At 39.7% G+C, this 18,074-nt stretch overlaps 1 protein-coding gene across 12 annotated transcripts in view; it reads left to right on the top strand.

Annotated features, from left to right (window-relative positions):
- Positions 1-18,074, top strand: part of LTBP1 (latent transforming growth factor beta binding protein 1) — a 432,848-nt gene that overhangs the window by 311,942 nt on the left and 102,832 nt on the right. The gene's annotated exons all lie outside the window — the stretch shown is intronic.

The following is an 18,074-nucleotide window of genomic DNA, read 5'->3' as shown; positions in this document are numbered from 1 at the left end:
CGGGGGTTTGACTGGGGTAGGGCATGGGAGGGAGATCATTCTGGACATTTGACATGTGCAGGGGGCTCGTGGAAAGAGGAAGCAGGTCATGTTCCAGAAGCTGAAAGGCTAGTGTGGCTGAAGGCCAGAGTACAAGGGAAGATTTGCTGCAGGATGAGGGGGCAGACCATGCCAGACCCTCTTGGTCCTATAAAAAAAAGTTGGTCTTTATTCTTACATCTCTGGGAAGACGTGTGGGTGTTCTAGAGGAGGTGGGATAGGTAGGCTTGGTGGAAGCACTCCCAATTTCAAAGCTTTGGACTCATCACCTGGCAGCATGAGCTAAGCCTCTACCAGTTGCAGGTGGCCCCCCTGCCCTGAATCTCATACCCATCCCCAAGGGTCTCTTTCAGTGGAATTGTGAGATGTTGATCTTTGGGGAGAAGAAAATTTTTTGTTTTCATAAGCATTTGTTTATGTAATTGGTGTTGGTCAGAATGTACATTTGGTTTTAATTTTTCCATTTGGCATAAATTTCATAGTTGCCTATCAGGGTTCCATTCTTGTACTCGTTTTCACATACCAATGCATATTGTAATCCAAGAGCAGAGCCTGAACTTTACCTTAACTAACTAAAATTCACAATCGTGGTATAAACACAGCCCTGATTCATGAATTTACTAATGCAACATGACTGACCAAATGGGAAAGTGATGCTCTTCAATGTAAATGCATGGATCTAGGTTGGGGAATAATAATAAATGAGTTCTTACACCTAGATGTGCGTAATCAATCTGATTGTGACCACGCTGCTCCAGTTGAGTGACAGAAACAGAGCACCTCATTTAACAGCAATATCATGTTGCCAGCCAGATTAGTAGAATCATAAGCAGAACTATTAGGTCACCATGTTACTCACCCCAAGTCACATACTTAGCCAAGCAATAACTTTTGGTTTTGCATTGCTAACTAAGGTCACACATTTCCTATTAAAAGTAGGCCGGGTACTTTTTTCCTTCTGCCTTGGGTAGAGTTTTAGGTTCTATGTCATCTGTCAATCAAGCTTCTCCTCTGTGATGTAATTACAATGCCATCCATTGCTCATCTTGAACTTGCAGTTCTTGTAAATTTCTCCTGTGGGCTATTGCAGATTGTACCAAAATGGATTTTTCCATCTTAGTTTTTTATGGCAGTTGAGCTTTCAAATGTTAAAGTTGAGTGTGATGAAAAGCAGATATTGCAACATACCTTTCTGCTCAGGTTGAGCCAATGAATGGACTGGATTTTTCTGCAACACTCTGACAGTGCTTGTGAATACCCAGTCATATCTTTTTGGTTTTGTTCCTTTATACATTTTAGTTCTCATCTTTGTACTTCTGGTACTCTGAAATACTTCTCAGAAGGTGCAATCCTACCTAAGCTCATCTTTGAGTCGAGCTCATTGATAACACAACCTGACATATATTCATTTCTTCATTTGCCACTTTCATCGTTCAACACTGTATTCCTACTTTGAGCCAGGCATTTTGTTTTAGACCCTGGGAGTTGAGAGTGAACAAAATAAATTTCCTCCCTTCGTTGCACTTAGACTCTAGAGTTCACAAGTGAGAAAGTAGAGTATATGGTATGTCAGGTGTGATGAGTGCCATGAAGAAAAAAAAAAAAAAACTGCCTAGGGGATATAGAGAGTGTTAGAGATTCTATGGAGGTCAGAGAAGGCATCAAATGATAAATGGTTTACAAAATGTTCCTTGCTAACCGACTCTTTCTGTGTCTGACAGTTAAATGTGACTAGTTTTGAGGCTTTCTCTATCCTTTTAGTGCAGACAATTCAGGGTGCATTGATGAGACATTTTCCCCCAAGTTTTAATGTATGAGGGCATTAAAGACTAAAAAAATTTCCTGAATCTCATTGTTGGGAGAAAAGTCCTACACAGAGCATTTGTTAGTTGTCATCTGTAGAGATGATACTCCCTACCTCGCTGGGCTGTTCTGTAAGTCTTAGTGTCCTTCTTTTTCTACCACTCTCCTCTCACAGCATATTTTTAAGTTATTATAATTAAACTTGTACAGTGTCGTACAGAATAGTACTTTCTTTGGCATTACGCTTACGGTTTTTTTTTTTTAAAAACTCGTTGATCTTGATGTCCATTTGGTTCTTTTTTCTATTAAACGGTTTCATTAAGAATTAAGAATGCCATTTTGACCCTTATATTCTGCAGGGATTTGATGCCAGTTACACTTTCTGCTGCTTTCGCTGACTAAATGGTGAACCTGCTGAAACCGTTAATGGCCTCTTTGTATTCATGCCATGTAAACTGGATCTTACTGATTGATGCTTCTCCTTGATTTATGAATTAGAACAGAAATTGTTTGGGGCAGAAACAGGTAAAATGTCAGCAGGTGCTGTCTGGGGTTTTATACTTTTTCCTAGGGTTTAGTTCAGGGCATATGATCCTTCATTCTCAATAGTTTATTGTGCACTTTCAAAATTTCTATCCCTTAATGCTTTTTTGGCAACTCATGTTGGCTCTTCTGTTAATGTACCTTCTTCTTTCCAATTGTGGATTTCTGTGCTCTCTTGAGAGCCACTTTCATCGTTTAACACTGTATTCCTTGGACCTCACATTCAGCCTGGAGCTGTTGCCCACACGATCCCCACCTTTTAGGACTATTTCATCACCCTGGGTTCTGGCCAGTTTCATCTGGCTGCTTTCAATCAGAACCTTTCTTGAAGGAAGCTAACGTGTCAAGTTCTCAATATACAGGTTTCCCTTGACTTGAAGTACTAGCCTGATTCAGACCTGACTAGAGCGATCCCCCAAAGGAAATTCTCTAATATATAATTGTTTAAAGGTGCATTCAGTAACTGTGATATAAAGATCATATTTCCCTGAATTTAGGCAGATTATGGGCTATGTGACCTCTCTGAAGCTTGGTTTCAATATCTGTAACATGTGTATTGAAATACTTTCTTCATGGGGTTTATTGTTAGAATTAAATGTGATATAAAGCACTGAGTAAGGTGTCTGACACAAGGTAGGACCCAAGAAATGTTATAATCCTTCTTCCCCCAACCCTGTTACCTCCGTTGTATTTCCCTTGTCCTGAAATAGAAGAAATGCAATAATAACTGATACCTGTTAAAGTAAATTATATGTCAGATTTTTATGGATAACTCCCTTCTCTTTGGCTTTCTTTAAGCTCATTTCATATAGTTTTTAACTGTCATAGGAGCTTTCTCTTTTGAATTTACGTTATCTCAATCTTACAGTTTCCTTTCAACTTCTGAGCATTTTTGTTTTGCTGGAATATACTTCTTGAGAATCATAATGCTTCTCTGCAGGGTCATCCCTAACAAATGTTTTCGCTTCTACAGTACTGCCATCCTCTTTCTTTTGCTTCACTTTCTTTGCTCACCTTCACAATATCTACACAATAGACACAATATACAATATCTGTCGCCTGGTAGATGTGCGCAGCTAGCCTTTTTTGAGTTTATTGCCTTGCTTTATAGTTGACTCCGACAAACCATGTGATACGGGGATACAAATTTCTGAGATTTTAATCAAAGTGATCCTTCTTTGTTGGCCGTAATTAAGTTAATGATGACTTTGTGACTCCCATTTGAGTGTTCTAAATGTAGTAAGTCTTCAGTATCTGAAGAACTTAGTATTGTTCAATCCACTTGACATCTGGTTAGCCACAGTCTTAACCAAAACCAGGTGCAGAAAACGTGCAGGATAAACATGGAGAGCTCCTTGTTCTAGGAGTTCTTTTCACCTTAGGATTGCTTCTCAGATTTTAAGACTCATTGTTAACCTTTATGGAATATATGAAAATTCATAAACTTAAATAAAATTGAAGACTTTAGTCCTACAATTATTCTTTTTATGTAAGATGGCAGCTGAGCTCACGGTCTGCCTTTTGTGGATATTGTAAAATGTGCAAAACATCAGCCTTGTCCCTAAATCATTATATGCTAAAGGAATCTTCTAATCAGTCAGTAAGTAGTTATTGAGCGCCTACCTATGTATATGTCTGCTAGATGCCAGAGAAGATTTGAAGTTGTAAAGAAGCAAAACAAAACAGTGTAGAGTGGTATAAGGGCCTGGGGGTGGGGGAATTGGGGAGATGTTATTAGAGGATAACACACATTTGCAACTAGTAGGTAAGCCCTGGAGATGTAATGCACAGCTTAGTGATTGTAGTCAACAATACTATATTATAAACCTCAAAGTTGCGAAGAGACTGGATATTAATTGTCCTCACCAGGAAAGAAATAATAATTGTGAGACATGATAGATGTGTTAGTAATGCTACAGTATTGATCATTTTGCAATATGTATATCAAATCATCCCTTAAACTTGCACAATACGTTTTATTGAAGTATAGTTGATTTGCAATATTGTATTAGTTTCAGGTGACAATGTAATGATTCAACATTTTTATAGATTATGCTCCGTTTAAAGATTTTTTTTTAAATTTTTTTTAAATTTTTATTTATTTATTTATTTTGGCTGTGTTGGGTCTTCGTTGCTGTGCGAGGGCTTTCTCTAGTTGCGGCGAGCGGGGGCCACTCTTCATCGCAGTGCGCGGGCCTCTCACTGTCGCGGCCTCTCTTGTTGCGGAGCACAGGCTCCAGACGTGCAGGCTCAGTAGTTGTGGCTCACGGGCCCAGTAAAGATTTTACAAAATAATGGCTGTATTTCCCTGTGCTGCACATTACATCCTTGTTGCTTAACTTACATAATGTTATAATGTCAATTATATCTCATCAAAAAAAACAAACTACTTCTGAAGGCAGGAAATATACCTGTGTGGGAATACTTGTTATTGTAATAACAATTTCTCTTTATATAGTTTACAGTATACCTGTAGTACAGATATAGAAATTTTTTCCCAAATAGGTTAATGGGCTTGCTCCTGGTCATGGGTAATAAATGGCAGAGCTAGGGCATGATCCCAGGTCTCTTAGCTTCAAAGCTAGTATTGTTTTGTTTTATATAATGTCTCATATACCTCTCATGTACACCCAAGACAATTAGAGGACAAAACAATATAATTAAGATAATAAGGAAAATAAAAGTTCATAGAATGGAGAGATCCATATGGACTGGAATCGTCCCTTACAAGCAGCAGTAGTTGTGGCTCAGGGCTTCTAGAGTCTAAGATGGCAGGCCTATCCATAGGTAGCCCAGGTGAAATTTTCTGAAAGACAAAATGTTCTTTTAGAAAGGTGAGGTAGAAAGTTAGTGATTTGCTCAGATTAGTGGGTTGATTTTCTGAGCTCATCTTTGGATCTTCATCTGCGATGTACATAGCATTGGCTGTTTTCCAATTCTGAAAAGCAGTGATGAATCTTTGAGAAACATATAACCTATTTTTGTAGGCAGGTCTGCTACTGCATATTTTTAAGTTCGTCAGAATTGACAGAGGGGGAGACATCCTGAGGATTTACTATACCTCAGGTGCAGGTGAGGTGATTTCATTGCATTGGCCTAATCAGCGTCTGTCTCTCATTTTGTCATGCTTCCTTTTTTTTTTTTTTTTAACATCTTTATTGGAGTATAATTGCTTTACAATGGTGTGTCAGTTTCTGCTTTATAACAAAGTGAATCAGCTATACATATACATATATCCCCAAATCTCCTCCCTCTTGCGTCTCCCTCCCACCCTCCCTATCCCACCCCTCTAGATGGTCACAAAGCACCAAGCTAATCTCCCTGCACTATGTGGCTGCTTCCCACTAGCTATCTATTTTACATTTGGTAGTGTATATATGTCCATGCCACTCTCTCACTTTGTCCCAGCTTACCCTTCCCCCTCCCTGTGTCCTCAAGTCCATTCTCTAGTAGGTCTGTGTCTTTATTCCTGTCTTGCCCCTAGGTTCTTCATGACCAATTTTTTTTTTTTTTTTTTAGTTTCCATATATATGTGTTAGCATACGGTATTTGCTTTTCTCTTTCTGACTTACTTCACTCTGTATGACAGACTCTAGGTCCATCCACCTCACTACAAATAACTCGATTTCGTTTCTTTTTATGGCTGAGTAATATTCCATTGTATATATGTACCACATCTTCTTTATCCATTCATCTGTCGATGGACACTTAGGTTGCTTCCATGTCCTGGCTATTGTAAATAGAGCTGCAATGAACATTTTGGTACATGACTCTTTTTGAGTTATGGTTTTCTCGGGGTATATGCCCAGTAGTGGGATTGCTGGGTCGTATGGTAGTTCTATTTTTAGTTTTTTAAGGAACCTCCATACTGTTCTCCATAGTGGCTGTATCAATTTACATTCCCACCCACAGTGCAAGAGGGTTCCCTTTTCTCCACACCCTCTCCAGCATTTATTGTTTGTAGATTTTTTGATGATGGCCATTCTGACTGGTATGAGGTGATACCTCATTGTCGTTTTTTTTTTTTTTCACACACACTGTATTTTATTTTTACAAGAGATAAATAGACTGACACCAAGCATTGTACATGGATGACCACAACAAAAGCAACAATGATTGCAATTACCAAACATGAAACACACTCATACTATGTCATAATATTGACATTCAGTCCAGTAATCCTCCACTGTAACAGCTCCTTTACTTTGCAGTGAAAATTGATTTGTATATTCTTTGCCTCTGAGTCCTTGTGGGATTTTTTCTTTTTTTAAATTCAAACAGAACGTCACAAAAATTATACTCATCCTCATCAGTTCACTCAGTCCCATGTAATTAATTTTTTTTTTCATCTTGATCTTTTGTTAGCACTTTTATGAGCTCATCAGTTTTTCATTAGAGTTCTGAAAATGCTTATTCATTCAGTTCAGCAGTACAGTCAGTTACCAGAAACCTGTACTTGTCAGAGTCTTTTCCATGAATTTCCTGAAGATGAAACCCTTTTATAGGAACATATTTGCAAAAGCATCAGAGTACACCCAGAACTGTCTGTAAATGACAAAAGACTTAAAAATGACCACGGTTAAAGATTTGATGAAAGTTCATAATAATGCAGTTGACAAGAAAATTAGTTATTTCTGAGATATACATTTTAAAGTAATAACAAGGATTATGACTTATAACATTATACCAGAACATATAAGATTTTTAGAAATTTCATGTAATGTCTGCAACATTTATATTAACATATTTCCATACAAATAACCCAATGAAAGTTTAGTATTAGTTGTTTTGTTTGTTTGTTTGTTTATACTGCAGGTTCTTATTAGTCATCAATTTTATACACATCAGTGTATACATGTCAATCCCAATCGCCCAATTCAGCACACCACCATCCCCACCCCACCGCAGTTTTCCCCCCTTGGTGTCCATATGTCTGTTCTCTACATCTGTGTCTCAACTTCTGCCCTGCAAACCGGCTCATCTGTACCATTTTTCTAGGTTCCACATACATGCGTTAATATACGATATTTGTTTTTCTCTTTCTGACTTACTTCACTCTGTATGACAGTCTCTAGATCCATCCACGTCTCAACAAATGACTCAGTTTCGTTCTTTTTTATGGCTGAGTAATATTCCATTGTATATATGTACCACAACTTCTTTATCCATTCGTCTGTTGATGGGCATTTAGGTTGCTTCCATGTCCTGGCTATTGTAAATAGTGCTGCAATGAACATTCGGGTGCATGTGTCTTTTTGAATTACGGTTTTCTCTGGGTATATGCCCAGTAGTGGGATTGCTGGGTCATATGGTAATTCTATTTTTAGTTTTTGAAGGAACCTCCATATTGTTCTCCATAGTGGCTATATCAATTTACATTCCCACCAACAGTGCAAGAGGGTTCCCTTTTCTCCACACCCTCTCCAGCATTTGTTGTTTGTAGATTTTCTGATGATGCCCATTCTAACTGGTGTAAGGTGATACCTCATTGTAGTTTTGATTTGCGTTTCTCTAATAATTAGTGATGTTGAGCATCCTTTCATGTGTTTGTTGGCAATCTGTATATCTTCTTTGGAGGAATGTCTGTTTAGGTCTTCTGCCCATTTTTGGATTGGGTTGTTTGTTTTTTAAATATTGAGCGACATGAGCTGCTTGTAAATTTGGGAGATTAATCGTTTGTAGTTGCTTCATTTGCAAATATTTTCTCCCATTCTGAGGGTTGTCTTTTTGTCTTGTTTATGGTTTCCTTTGCTGTGCAAAAGCTTTTAAGTTTCATTAGGTCCCATTTGTTTATTTTTGTTTTTATTTCCATTTCTCTAGAAGGTGGGTCAAAAAGGATCTTGCTGTGATTTATCTCGTAGAGTGTTCTGCCTATGTTTTCCTCTAAGAGTTTGATAGTGTCTGGCCTTACATTTAGGTCTTTAATCCATTTTGAGTTTATTCTTGTGTATGGTGTTAGAGAGTGTTCTAATTTCATTCTTTTACATGTAGCTGTCCAGTTTTCCCATCACCACTTATTGAAGAGACTGTCTTTTCTCCATTATATATTCTTGAATCCTTTATCAAAGATAAGGTGACCATATGTGCGTGGGTTTATCTCTGGGCTTTCCATCCTGTTCCATTGATCTATATTTCTGTTTTTGTGCCAGTACCATACTGTCTTAATTACTGTAGCTTTGTAGTATAGTCTGAAGTCTGGAGCCTGATTCCTCCAGCTCCGTTTTTCTTTCTCAAGAATGCTTTGGCTATTCGGGGTCTTTTGTGTTTCCATACAAATTGTGAAAGTTTTTGTTCCAGTTCTGTGAATAATGCCATTGGTAGTTTGATAGGGATTGCATTGACTCTGTAGATTGCTTTGGGTAGGAGAGTCATTTTCACAATGTTGATTCTTCCAATCCAAGAACATGGTCTATCTCTCCATCTGTTGGTGTCATCTTTAATTTCTTTCATCAGTGTCTTACAGTGTTCTGCATACAGGTCTTTTGTCTCCTTAGGCAGGTTTATTCCTAGGTATTTTATTCTTTTTGTTGCAATAGTAAATAGGAGTATTCCCTTAATTTCTCTTTCAGATTTTTCATCATTCGTGTATAGGAATGCAAGAGACTTCTGTGCATTAATTTTGTATCCTGCTACTTTACCAAATTCATTAATTAGGTCTAGTAGTTTTCTGGTAGCATCTTTAGGATTCTCTATGTATACTATCATGTCATCTGCAAACAGTGACAGCTTTACTTCTTCTTTTCTGATTTGGATTCCTTTTATTTATTTTCTTCTCTGATTCCTGTGGCTAAAACTTCCAAAAGTATGTTGAATAATAGTGGTGAGAGTAGGCAACCTTGTCTTGTTCCTGATCTTAGAGGAAATGGTTTCTGTTTTTCACCATTGACAACGATGTTGCCTATGGGTTTGTCGTATATGGCCTTTATTATGTTGAGGTAAGTTCCCTCTGTGCCTAGTTTCTGGAGGGTCTTTATCATAAATGGGTGTTGAATTTTGTCAAAAGCTTTTTCTGCATCTATTGAGATGATCATATGGTTTTATTCTTCAGTTTGTTAATATGGTGTATCAATTTGATTGATTTGCATATATTGAAGAATCCTTGCATTCCTGTGATAAACCCCACTTGATCATGGTGTATGATCCTTTTAATGTGCTGTTGGATTCTGTTTGCTAGTATTTTGTTGAGGATTTTTGCATTCATGTTCATCAGTGATATTGACCTGTAGTTTTCTTTCTTTGTCACATCTTTGTCTGGTTTTGGTATCAGGGTGATGGTGGCCTCGTAGAATGAGTTTGGGAGTGTTCCTCCCTCTGCTATATTTTGGAAGAATTTGAGAACGATCGGTGTTAGCTCTCCTCTAAATGATAGAATTTGCCTGTGAAGGCATCTGGTTCTGGGCTTTTGTTTGTTGGAAGATTTTTAATCACAGTCCCAATTTCAGTGCTTGTGATTGGTCTGTTTATATTTTCTGTTTCTTTCTGCTTCAGTCTCGGAAGATTGTGCATTTCTAAGAATTTGTCCATTTCTTCCAGGTTGTCCATTTTATTAGCATAGAGTTGCTTGTAGTAATCTCTCATGATCCTTTGTATTTCTGCAGTGTCAGTGGTTACGTCTCCTTTTTCATTTCTAATTCTATTGATTTGACTCTTCTCCCTTTTTTTCTTGATGAGTCCGGCTAATGGTTTATCAATTTTGCTTATCTTCTTGAAGAACCAGCTTTTAATTTTATTGATCTTTGCTATTGTTTCCTTCATTTCTTTTTCATTTATTTCTGATCTGATCTTTATGATTTCTTTCCTTCTGCTAACTTGGGGGTTTTTTGTTCTTCTTTCTCTGATTGCTTTAGGTGTAAAGTTAGGTTGTTTATTTGAGATGTTTCTCGTTTTCTGAGGTAGGATTGTATTGCTATAAACTTCCCTGTTAGAACTGCTTTTGCTGCATCCCATAGGTTTGGGGTCATTGTGTTTTCATTGTCATTTGTTTGTAGGAATTTTTTGATTTCCTCTTTGATTTCTTCAGTGATCTCTTGGTTATTTAGTAGTGCATTGTTTAGCCTCCATGTGTTTGTATTTCTTACAGATTTGTCCTGTAATTGATATCTAGTCTCACAGTGTTGTGGGTGGAAAAGATACTTGGTACGATTTCAATTTTCTTAAATTTACCAAGGCTTGATATGTGACCCAAGATATGATCTATCCTGGAGAATGCTCCATGAGCACTTGAGAAGAATGTGTATTCTTTGTTTATGGGTGGAATGTCCTATAAATATCAATTAAGTCCATCTTGTTTAATGTATCCTTTAAAGCTTGTGTTTCCTTATTTATTTTCATTTTGGATGATCTGTCCATTGGTGAAAGTGGGGTGTTAAAGTCCCCTACTATGATTGTGTTACTGTCGATTTCCCCTTTTATGGCTGTTAGCATTTGCCTTATGTATTGAGGTGCTCCTATGTTGGGTGCATAAATATTTACAATTGTTATATCTTCTTCTTGGATTGATCCCTTGATCATTATGTAGTGTCCTTCTTTGTCTCTTGTAATAGTCTTTGTTTTAAAGTCTATTTTGTCTGATGTGAGAACTTCTACTCCAGCTTTCTTTTGATTTCCATTTGCATGGAATATCTTTTTCCATCCCCTCACTTTCAGTCTGTATGTGTCCCTAGATCTGAAGTGGGTCTCCTGTAGACAACATATACACGGGTCTTGTTTTTGTATCCATTCAGCCAATCTGTGTCTTTTGGTTGGAGCATTTAATCCATTTACATTTAAAGTAGTTATTGATATGTATGTTCCTGTTACCATTTTCTTAATTGTTTTGGGTTTATTACTGTAGGTCTTTTCCTTCTCTGTGTTTCCTGCCTAGAGAAGTTCCTTTAGCATTTGTTGTAAAGCTGGTTTGGTGGTGCTGAATTCTGTTAGCTTTTGCTTGTCTGTAAAGGTTTTAATTTCTCTGTCAAATCTGAATGAGATCCTTGCTGGGTAGAGTAATCTTGGTTGTAGATTCTTCCCTTTCATCACTTTAAATATGTCCTGCCACTCCCTTCTGGCTTGCAGAGTTTCTGCTGAAAGATCAGCTGTTAACCTTATGGGGGTTCCCTTTTAGGTTATTTGCTGTTTTTCCCTTGCTGCTTTTAATATTTTTTCTTTGTATTTAATTTTTGATAATTTGCTTAATATGTGTCTTGGCGTGTTTCTCCTTGCTTTTATCCTGTATGGGACTCTCTGCACTTCCTGGACTTGATCAACTATTTCCTTTCCCGTATTAGGGAAGTTTTCAACTATAATCTCTTCAGATTTTTTCTCAGTCCCTTTCTTTTTCTCTTCTTCTTCTGGGATCCCTATAATTCGAATGTTGGTGCATTTAATGTTGTCCCAGAGGTCTCTGAGACTGTCCTCAGTTCTTTTCATCTTTTTTTATTCTCTTCTGTGGTAGTTATTTTCACTGTTTTATCTTCCAGGTCACTTATCCGTTCTTCTGCCTCAGTTATCCTGCTTTTGATTCCTAGTAGAGAATTTTTAATGTCATTTTTTTGTGTTGTTCATCATTGTTTGTTTGCTCTTTAGTTCTTCTAGGTTCTTGGTAGATGTTTCTTGTATTTTCTCCATTCTATTTCTAAGATTTTGGATCACCTTTACTATCATTACTCTGAATTCTTTTTCAGGTAGACTGCCTATTTCCTCTTCATTTGTTTGGTGTGATGGGTTTTTACCTTGCTCCTTCATCTGCTGTGTGTTCCTCTGTCCTCTCATTTTGCTTAACTTACTGTGTTTGGCATCTCCTTTTCGCAGGCTGCAGGTTCATAGTTCCCGTTGTTTTTGGTGTCTGCCCCCAGTGGGTAAGGTTGGTTCAGTGGGTTGTGTAGGCTTCCTGGTGGAGGGGACTGGTGCCTGTGTTGTGGTGGGTGAGGCTGGATCTTGTCTTTTTGGTGGGCAGGACTGCATCCGGTGGTGTATTTTGGGGTGTCTGTGACCTTATTATGATTTTAGGCAGCCTCTCTGCTAATGGGTGGAGTTGTGTTCCTGTCTTGCTAGTTGTTTGGCATAGGGTGTCCAGCACTGTAGCTTGCTGGTCGTTGAGTGGTGCAGGATCTTAGTGTTGAGATGGAGATCTCTGGGAGAGCTTTTGCCGTTTGATAGTACGTGGAGCCAGGAGGTCTCCGTTGGACCGATATTCTGAACTCAGCTCTCCCACCTCAGAGGCACAGGCCTGACACTTGGCTGGAGCACCAAGACTCTGTCTGCCACACAGCTCAGAACAAAAGGGAGAGAAAAAGAAAGAAAGAAAGTAAAAAATAAATAAAATTAAACAAAGTTATTAAAATATAAAATTTTAAAAAATTATTAAAAATCAAAAAATTAAAAAGTAATAAGGCTTCCCTGGCAGCACAGTGGTTGAGAATCCGCCTGCCAATGCAAGGGACACAGGTTCATGACCTGGTCCGGGACGATCCCACATGGTGCGGAGCAACTAAGCCCGTGTGCCACAACTACTGAGCCTGCACTCTAGAGCCCGCAGGCCACAACTACTGAAGCCTGTGTGCCTCGAGCCCATGCTACACAACAAGAGAAGCCACCTCAGTGAGAAGCCCGCATATGACAATGAAGAGTAGCCCCCACTCACTGCCACTAGAGAAAAGCCCGCATGCAGCAGCTAAGACCCAATGCAGCCAAAAATAAATAAGTAAATAAATAAGTAAATAAATGAATTTATTTTAAAAAATAAAAGAATAAAAAGTAATAAAAGAAATAAAAAAGGAAAGAAAGAAGAGAGCAACCAAACCAAAAAACAAATCCACCAATGATAACAAGAGCTAAAAACTATTCTAAAAAAACAAAGAAACACAAAAACGGACAGACAGAACCCTAGGACAAATGGTAAAAGCAAAGCTATACAGACAAAATCACACAAAGAAGCACACATATATACAGTCACAAAAGGAGAAAAAGGAAATATATATATATATCTACATATTAAAAAAAAGGAAGAGAGCAACCAAATCAATAAACAAATCTACCAATGATAATAAACTCTAAATACTAAACTAAGATAAACATAAAACCAGAAACAAATTAGATGCAGAAAGCAAACCCCAACTGTAGTTGCTTCCAAAGTCCACTGTCTGAATTTTGGGATGATTTGTTGTCTATTCAGGTATTCCAGAGATGCAGGGTACATCAAGTTGATTGTGGAGATTTAATCCACTGCTCCTGAGGCTGCTGGGAGAGATTTCCCTTTCTCTTCTTTGTTCGCACAGCTCCTGGGATTCAGCTTCGGATTTGGCCCCGCCTCTGCGTGTAGGTCTCCTGAGGGCTTCTGGTCTTTGCTCAGACAGGATGGGTTAAAGGAGTGGCTGATTAGGGGCCTCTGGCTCACTCAGGCCAGGGCGAGGGAGGGGTACGGAATGCGGGGTGAGCCTGTGGCTGCAGAGGCCGGCGTGACATTGCAACAGCCTGAGGCACGCCGTGTGTTCTCCCGGGGAAGTTGTCCCTGGATCACAGGACCCTGGCAGTGGCGGGCTGCACAGGCTCCCGGGAGGGGAGGTGTGGATAGTGACCTGTGCTTGCTCACAGGCTTCTTGGTGGCGGCAGCAGCAGCCTTAGCATTTCATGCCCATCTCTGGTGTGCGCGCTGATAGCCGCAGCTCACGCCCATCTCTGGAGCTCATTTAGGCGGTGCTCTTAATCCCCTCTCCTCGCACACCCCGAAACAGTGGTCTCTTGCCTCTTAGGTAGTTCCAGACTTTTTACCGGACTCCCTCCCGGCTAGCTGTGACGCACTAGCCCCCTTCAGGCTGTGTTCACGCAGCCAACCCCAGTCCTCTCCCTGGGATCTGACCTCAGCTCCCAGACACCACCTGTCCCAGCTGGTGAGCAGACAAGGCTCTCGGGCTGGTGAGTGCTGGTCGGCACTGATCCTCTGTGCGGGAATCTCTCCGCTTTGCCCTCTGCACCTCTGTTGCTGCGCTCTCCTCCGTAGCTCCAAAGCTTTCCCCCAGACTATCCCCTGTCTCCGCCAGTGAAGGGCCTTCCTAGTGTGTGGAAACTTTTCCTCCTTCACAGCTCCCTCCCAGAGGGGCAAGTCCCGTCCCTATTCTTTTGTCTCTGTTTTTTCTTTTTTCTTTTTTCCCTGCCCAGGTACGTGGAGAGTTTCTTGCCTTTTGGGAAGCCTGAGGTCTTCTGCCAGCGTTCAGTAGGTGTTCTGTAGGAGTTGTTCCACATGTAGTTGTATTTCTGATGTATTTGTGGGGAGAAAAGTGATCTCCACGTCTTACAACTCCGCCATCTTGAAGGTCTCTCCGCCATGCTTGCTTTTCTGTCAAATACGTTCTCCCATCATCTTTAGTATTTGGTTGGCCAAAAAGTTCGTTTGGGTTTTTCCATAAGATGTTACAGAAAAATGTGAATGAACTTTTTGGCCAATCCAATGTAAAGACTATGTGTGAAGAATAGTTGAGGGATAATTGAAGTAATGTTTGTGTGGGGAGTAATCCTGTATTTTCATGTAGCGTGGTGATAGAATAAGATGTTTTCTTCCCATATAAAATGGTGCTCACTCACTGAAGTCTCTTGGTCACTAATGAATTACATGAGGTTGAATGGCTTCAGAAAAATGACTGGTTCACCGTGTTGACAGATTCATCTCCTTGGTAGTAAAGGAAGTAATGCAGGTAAACTCTTGCTCTGGACCCTATTCTGACCAACTCCAAGGTGGGTGAAGTGGAAGGGGGCAGTACAGCCACGGGCTGACCTGTGGGAAGGTGGCCACTGAGCACCCTTAGAACTTTAGAGGTCTTGCCCACCACAGAGGGGCTTCGGGCAGTCTGGTGTGTTCCTAGGATATTAGGAAGGGAAATTTCAAAAGGGTTCCTGACCCAGATGAATTACCTTTCGAAGCAATGAGAGAATTTGCAGGTGGGATTGCTGGCCAGCTGGGAATCATCTTTGTGAAATTGTGGAGAATGGAAAGTTGCCCAGGACCTGGAGAGAGATTAATGTCCTCATTTCCCCCCAAAGAGGAAAGAAGGTGGAGTTCGGGAACTAATGACCACTGAACTTCATGTTGATCTTGAAAAAGAACTGTAGACTGCAGGATTCCAATGATGAGGTGAAACATTTTTTAAAGGATGTGATGATCATAAAAATCAGCCAGGTTCATTAAGGACAAATTATGCCTCTGACTGCCTCTTATGATAGGGTTATTAGAGGAGGAATCAGGAAATCCTGTAGGTGTGGCGTATCCAGTTTTCACCAGGCATTTGTGAGAGTCATTCAAGGTATTGTGGATGAGAAGGATTAATTTGGACTGGGTGATAGTACAGTGAGGTGGATTCATAAACTCGTTAAGAGTCATCCACAAATTGCTGACCTAGTAAACTCCTGGCAACTTCCTTACTGTGGGAGGTTTAATTAATTCATGAATGGCACATGCCAAATTATGTCCCCAAAGCCCATTGGTAAATTGTTTTTCTTGAATTTGTGACCCATTTTTCTATGGACAGTTTCCCTTTTGAACTCATTATGTATATGCGTGTAAGAATTTGGGTGATACAACTCTTCTATAAGACTGTAATCCTAGAATGAGTTTTGAGCTCCAATACAGAAAACAGAGACATAACCATCTCCCTCTGCTGCAGGGGAAAGGGGCTGTGGGTGTTGGGTGGTAGACAGTAGGGTGGGTAGAGACCACCTTGTTTCCCATGGCATTGGTCCTCCCAAGGGTTAGAAGTAGGGATTATGGGGGCCTGACTTTCTGCCAGTACCATTCAGGGCCCAACAAGTTTGTACTGTATCCTTGACTGAATTGAAAAACCCTGGAAACGATTGAAAGTTTTTAAAGTAGAGGAACAACATCATTGGTCAGATTTGTATTTTAGAAATATTGCTGTGGCTGCAATTTGGATAATGGATTTGATAGGGTAAAACTTTAAATAGAGAAACAGAAGATTATGCCAATAACCCAGGTGAGAGAGAATGGTAGTGGTAGGAATGAAGTAAAGTTGGGTGTATTTGAGAGAGATTTGGTAAGTAGAATTTACATGACTTGGTAGTAAATTGAATGTGGGGAAAGAGGGAGAGTAAGGAATCTAGAAGGGATGACTCCCAAGTTTCTGACTTGGGCGTCTGAGTGGGTCGTGGTAGCCTATATTGACATGAGAGACAGCATAAAGAGAAGGCAGGAAAAGGATCAGTTTGGGCCATGAGGACTCAAGAGGTGCCTGTGGGACATCAAGTAGAGATGTCCCAGTAAACTAACAGAATATAACAGTAAAATTAATTTCTAAGATCATAGCTGTGGCGATGAGCAGTTAAGGAGAGAGGTCTGGCTAAAGATACAACACTGAGTTTATTTCATTCCCTTTTCATCCACCAAGTGAGACTACACTCTAGACACCTTCCTTCTGTATAGAGATTCTTTTTATTTTTTTTAAATTGAGGTATAATTGTGAGATAGCATTATATTTCAGGTGTACAAAATGATTCAATATTTGTATACATTGCAACATGATCACCATAATAAGTCTAGTTGACATCCATCACCATACATGGTTACAAAATTTTTTTTTCTTGTGATGAAGACTTTTAAGAGCCACAGCTGACCCTCTAACAATGAGGGCGTTAGGGGCACCAACCCTCTGTGCAGCTGAAAATCTGCATATAACTTATAGTTGGCCCTCTGCGTCCACGGTTTCTCCCAACCACGGATCGTGTAGTACTGTAGTATTTACTGTTGAAAAAAATCCGTGTGTAAGTGGATGCATGCAGTTCAAACCCATGTTCTTCAAGGGCCAACTGTATTCTCTTGGCAACTTTCAAGTACGCAGTACAGTGTTACTAACTATGGTCACCATGCTGTACATTACATCACCATGACATTTATTTTATAGCTGGAGGTTTGTACCTTTTGATTCTAAATCAAAGACATTTTTAGTGATATTCTACTATATATCATTATCTCCTTAAGAGCATAAGTGCCACTAAGCTCATGTACTTATTTAATTCAAACTGTTCTATCTACAGGATTCTGTTTCCATGCAATTATGACTGTAGTAAGTAAAGAATAAACACATCACGGTCTCCTAGATATTTCAAAGCATTCTGCTTCATCGTTAATCATGGTAGTAGCCTGGTAAAATAGAAGTTTTGTAAGTATCTCCTGAATGGTAATCTGCAATGCCTGTTAATTTACTTTAAGAGAAAATATGGTCTTAGAAATTAATTTTACTGTTATATTCTGCAGTCTTATAAATCACACTCTCTGGTGCATGAAAAATTAAAAAGAGCAATTGATACATTTTTCATCTTGTTAACGTTTTTGAAACCAAACCAGATCCTAGACATGACATTTTTTTTTTTTTTTAATTTATTTATTTAATTAATTAATTTATTTATTTTTGGCTGTGCTGGGTCTTCGGTTCGTGCGAGGGCTTTCTCTAGTTGCGGCAAGTGGGGGCCACTCTTCATCGCGGTGCGGGGACCGCTCTTCATCGCGGTGCGCGGGCCTTTCACTATCGCGGCCCCTCCCGTTGCGGGGCACAGGCTCCAGACGCGCAGGCTCAGCAATTGTGGCTCACGGGCCCAGCTGCTCCGTGGCATGTGGGATCTTCCCAGACCAGGGCTCGAACCCGTGTCTCCTGCATTAGCAGGCAGATTCTCAACCACTGCGCCACCAGGGAAGCCCATAGACATGA

This window comes from Balaenoptera acutorostrata, chromosome 12, assembly GCF_949987535.1.
Source record: "Balaenoptera acutorostrata chromosome 12, mBalAcu1.1, whole genome shotgun sequence".
Lineage (NCBI taxonomy): Eukaryota > Metazoa > Chordata > Mammalia > Artiodactyla > Balaenopteridae > Balaenoptera > Balaenoptera acutorostrata.
Note: the sequence above shows the minus strand (reverse complement) of the source record. Positions and strands in the feature narration are given on the sequence as shown.